Genomic DNA, 6,000 nt, shown 5'->3' with positions numbered 1-6,000 from the left:
AAGGCAGGAAGCAGACTATTGAGAAACACTACGTATGGCTTGCTCAGCCTGCTTTCATAATACAACCCAGTTCCACTTACCCAAGAAGTGGCAATACCCACAGTAGGCTAGGTCCTTCCACATCAATCATCAATCAAGAATTAGTACTACAGACATGCTTTGGCTATACTAGTCTGGTGTCTTTGACAAAAACTAATCAGCTAACTTATTTATTCTGTAGGTAGCAGCTGAAAGTCAGTCCCCTGAGAGAACTAGATCTTTCCTAATCTGTCCAGCTCACAAACATACTCCAAACCAGCCTTCACTCCTCTATATTTCCCAAACACCCTGAGTTCTCCTTTTATAGAGCAATAATTATTTGCTTAACATCTGCTCTCCTTGCTAGAATATCAACAGGTTGAAACCTTAATCCACAAATCCAGATGCGAAGTACAAGAAATAAAAGTTTTATTTTCCTTACATTAATTTCAGTCAAATCCTCTCTTAATCCATTTGAATCAAAACCCCACCAATCTGGAGAGAATTCTAATCCCAGTTATTCTTAGCATCCACTCTTCCCCTTCCTTAGTGTCATAACTAATCGAAGTGGAGAATCACGTTCTTCCAAAGATCTGTACTGCCAAAAGGCTCTTCCCTCCTCAGCTCATACCAGTTGCTTTGGAAATGGAGAAGGCCATTTTCCAGGCTATCATTCTCTCCCATGGCCCAAAACACCTTTCTGTTCTGGTTGTGTTATGTGAGACTTTTTCTTGTAGACACAACACAAAAAGCTACTTAGCCCAGTCAGGAATCCAGTGAGTGACCAATGTAAAAAGTCTACCGAAGTCCAAGATGGCAAGCCCATTAGTTTCTTGGGGTTATTTGCAGGTGTATGGATGAGGGATTATTTGTTGGAAGAAGGTTGAATCAAATGCAGGTGCATCACTGAAAAGATCACACCGACACATGTAATGATACATGAAAGCTCCAGCCCTGGGGCTTTCTACAAGGCTTACCGTCAATCTCCTCTACTAAGTGGTCTTTGCTGCTTATATAAAGTTAAGGAAAGAGTGGGAGGGTAGAGGGTGAAAAGTAAAGGAGTAAGGCTTGTTAATCTGGTAAATTTCAGGGACCTCTCAAGATTTGTAAATTGTTTACTTCCTGGGTCTTGGCAGCCTCTCTTCAGGATAGAACATTTAAACATGAAAGAAACCACTACTCAACAATTAGAAATAGAATTGAGAATCTTCACTAGATATGGGACTGCTATGGCTTGGGACCAGCCCATTGAGTCTTGCCATTTCTCAAGAGTGTTACCAAGCAGTCCAGAGTTGTTCTACAGATTCAGTATCTTCTGCCTTGGCCTCAGTCTAAAGAATACAATTTTCCTTCTATGACTCTAAAGATACTCTTTGGTCCCCATTTCCCCACTTGCTGTAAAAAAGAAAAAGAAAGAAAGAAAGAAAGAAAGAAAGAAAGAAAGAAAGAAAGAAAGAAAGCATCTAACACAAAAGCAAAGGGTTTGTTTCAAAGAATTTTTTCTACTTTGTTCTGAAAACATCTTTGAAGTATGAAACAAATGTTTTCTGAACTAAGAAGGAGCACAAAAATAAAATAATTTGCTAAAATAATAGTAAAGTAAAATGATTATGTCACAAACTGGTTATGGGGTTTGTATGCATTTGATGTGTTGACAAAAATGCATAAAGACATAGAAAGATAAATAGGTAGAGAGCTTGGTTAGCATGTACATAGAGAAAGGTGGCACAGAGAAAAAACAGCTATACTTCATGTCCAGTAGATGAATGAGCTTTCCATTTGCTGTCCTGCCAATCATTAACATTATGTCCAGTTCCAGATCCATGATCAGCTAGGTGCTGTAGACACCACTACTGCCATCTCAGTAAATTAAGAGAAAAATATATATTTCTATACAGAAAATCACCTGTCTTAGTCAGTTTTCTATTATTGTGATAAAATGCCATGACCCAGGCAACTTATAAAAGAAGGTTTTTAATTGGGCTTATGGTTTCAAAGGGTTAGAGTCCATAATGGTGGAGCAAAGGTATAGCAGCAGGAACAGCTGAGAGTCCTCTTCTTGATTAGTAACTAAGAGGCAGAGAGAGCACACTGGGAATGATGAACCCTTTGAAACCTCCTCTAACAAAGCCATATCTCCTAATTCTTCCCAAACAAGTCTAACTGTGGACCAAGATTTCAAGCATATGAGCCTATGGGAGTGTCTTAGTTTGGGTTTTACTGCTGTGAACAGACACTATAACCAAGGCAACTCTTCAGCAAGGCTAGCAACTGGTGCTGAAACAGTATTTGTTTCTTCATCATTTCTTTACCAGCTTGGACCACCTGACCTTACCTTTGTGATACTTCAAGGAATGTCTGTGAGCTGAGCATGGTGGCACATACGTATAATCTCAGACCTTTTGGGACTTAAACAAGAAAGTTGAGACGCTTTTTCAAAAATGAAATCAAACCAGGCATGGTGACACATGTCTTTGATCCTGACTCAGGAGGCAGAGGTAAGTGGATCTCTGTGAGTTTCATGCCAGCCTGTTCTACATAGTGAATTCTAGGCCAATCAGTCCTACATAGTAAGACCCTGTCTCAAAAAAAATATAAAAAATACAATAGAGTTATTCCTAGTCTTATCCATGAGGAACAGTGTTCCAGACAAATATTTAAATTCAGCATTCATTCATTCATTCATCTATTCTAACCCTTGGCTCAGATTACAATTTCATAACTACACCCATAATTCTTTTACATACTCAAATTTTAGAGCAAACTATCAAAATAATGAATATATCTGAACCAGATTTCTGCTGCGGACATTTTGATGTTTGATGTTTTGCTTTCACTGTGAGATAAAAATCTTCACTTGCAGAGTTGTTGTAAGCAGTCCCTGAAATAGCCAGGAAACTCCCTGCTTGGAGCCCAACATAGAGGGTATGCTCAGCTCAATACATTGTGAAAAATCTCCCTGCTATGGCTCTTCAACGTCTCCCTAGTTCCCATTGCTATCTTGATTTAAGTCAGCAGCAGCTCATCTCAAAAACTCCAGCACCTTCATTAAACATTTATTCTTCTAGCCCCCCCCACCCCCCCCCCGTGCTTTTTAACTCAGTAGCCTCTGGGCACATGTACCTACTGAAATGTAAATTTCAATTACGTGTTTTACATAGATTTACAAACTCAGTCTCTGACTTTCACCACTCAGACTTTGGGTGTGCACTTCCATGTGTAGCCAATGAGTAGTGTAGCACGAAACACAACTCTGCTGTCATGGCACAATGGTCTAATGAACGACTCAGGCCCAGAAAGTCTAAGGGAGACTCCATGTAGCATGTACCAGTAATTAGCTTCCAAGCACTTGACTAATTCACAGTTATCCCTCCTCCACTCCTCCCTCTCTCACTCACTCAATGCCTTACTCTTGCTCTCTCTGGCTCATGCCACCTTACTCTGTCTCTTTCTGGACAGGGCCTCATGTAGCCCATGCTGTCTTGAACTTGCTATACAATCAAGATAAAGGATGACCTTGAATTCCCATCATCAAACCTCCACCTCCCATCCTCATACCTCTATCATATTGTGATAGAATTAAAGCTTTAAGACTTTAAATCACTCTTGATTTTCAGGGCCAGAAGAATTAGACTTTTTAGTCTTAGGTATTTAGTTTAGGATTCCACTGCAAAGAGGAATTAACCTGTGACTTACTGACCTGAGTACTCAAATTGACACATGATAACACTTTCCATTTTTCTTTGAGTTACATGATTCTTCAATGCTTTGAGAACAAAACAGACCAGAAAATCCACTTGTGGGTTTCTCCATGTCCTCCTGCTTGTGTCTTTGTGTTGATGCCTTATAAGAAGTTGTTATTCAAGGATAACTTCCCATTCAATTCTCTGGGACCCTTCATACAGAACAGTAACAAACTTACAGTTCAAGTTTATCTCATGTTATGGAGAAATGCTATGGCATGAAATATAATATTTGCCATTGACCATTACTCATTGTCAGACACCATTACAGAGAACCTATCATATCATGGCCCCTTGACTGAATGTTGGGGTACAGTGAGAAACAAAATAAACACATCTCTCCCATGGTGCTTAATATTAATTAATATTCCAATTCAGCTTTACCTACATATGCATTGTGTAATCTTATGTAATAAGATTATATGATACTTTAAGTTATTTAATTTTCTTACCTTCAGACTAAATGACTTATCCTTTTACAGCCAAATTTGGACAAAATGTCATTCTGTTCCTCTATATTTATTTATAGGAGTACAGTATATATTAGAAATATAATAACTATGTATAGTCACATGTAACTACATATAGTTAACTATATATAGTTATATATCTAACTTATGTATAAGTTATGTATATCTAATATATAGTTATGTATCTAACTATATATAAACATATTTATATAGTTATATTCATTCATATTCAAATAAAAACTATGTTCTCCAAAGCTGCCCAATCCTAGTCTTACTTCAGCTACCAATTGGGCTTAGTCGCCAAAATGCCAAACATCTCATATACCAACTGTAATTAATTGGCATTGGGATTTGAAATCTTCCAGAGATCTCTGATGAGGACATGAAGAGTAGATTTTTGGAAAATGAAGCTAATCATATAATCTATTAATAGGATCTTCCATAAGTTTAAGATGAGGGAGAATGTCAGATACGCCCACTTATTTACACTTCCTGGAGACAAATGAAAATGTCAGGAGGAATTACCCCAGAGCTACAAAACCAGCAAAGGCAAAGGCACAGAGGTGTGTAAAAGCACGATTCTTTTCCAAGGAGGAAATAGGAAAATAGAATGTAGGCTGGAAGGGGTGGACATACCAGGAAAAATGAGCAACAGAAACTTGGGTGGAGACTATGCAGTATCTTGAATGTCTGACATCCACGGCAGCTGATTCATCTCCGGTCCTTTCCAGGGACCCTGTTTCCAGTCAGCAACTCCACGCATGCTCCCTGCTGTTAATTTTTTTTCCAAAAATAACTTCTTCTTCTAAACTTCTCCCCAACTAAGGCATCTGTTCACACATAAACTATCTCATTATCATTATCTCTAAGCTTAACATTTTTAAAATTCAACTTCAAATTTAATGGGCTTTCTCTTCGGTTACAGAGAAGAAAATAGCAAAATAGTGAATAAAACGGGGTCAGTCAAATATTTAGATCACTAACGTAAATTCCATCCAAACTACTTATAAAGACAAGGCTAAAAATAGATACCACATGTTTCTCTCACTTAGGATGAGGGTGAAGATGTTTACTTCACAACAGACAGGAAAATATTAGGTATGCCTGCTTTGCAAAAAAAAAAAAAAAAAAATGTATTCTATGAAAAATCAGTTGTCGTTTCTGTAACATTAATTCCCTAAAATTCCCTAAATGATTCTGCCTTCTAAATGGGCTCCTTTTCCTCCAGCCAACATACATGCACCCATGTGTAGACATATGTGTATGGACAGAGGGGCAGTGAGAATAAAGCAAAAATGGAATGTAGCTATGATGCTTCCCAGTGAACAATGTACTGCAGGCTCGTGTCATTGTTGAATTACTTAATGTGCTGAAATGACAAATCATTTCGTACTTCAATTTTATGCAAACTGCCTGTGCTTTGAAAGACATACGCTGCAGGAAGGGGGCCTACATGGAGTACTTTAAACTGAATAACAAATGAAAAGGGAGACTGAAGGAAGAAAAAAAGAAATGTTTTGTCAAAGACTATCTTCAAAATAGACCAGCCGAACAGAATGTTTATCTGCCTCTGCCCCCTTGTGGCAAACATACATCACAGTTGTCGCAATCCCAGGTTCAGGAAAACAAGCTTTGCAGATTTGAGCATAAACGTGCTATAATGGGGAAATATAGATTTACTTTTTTTAATTACTAACAAAATAATTGCAGTTGCTTATGAACTGAGTGCAATGTCCGTGGCTTGGTTTAAGAGCGGTTGGTTGGACAAA

The sequence above is a fragment of the Arvicanthis niloticus genome, chromosome 4 (genome assembly GCF_011762505.2).
Source record: "Arvicanthis niloticus isolate mArvNil1 chromosome 4, mArvNil1.pat.X, whole genome shotgun sequence".
NCBI classification, from domain to species: Eukaryota; Metazoa; Chordata; class Mammalia; order Rodentia; family Muridae; genus Arvicanthis; species Arvicanthis niloticus.
Note: the sequence above shows the minus strand (reverse complement) of the source record.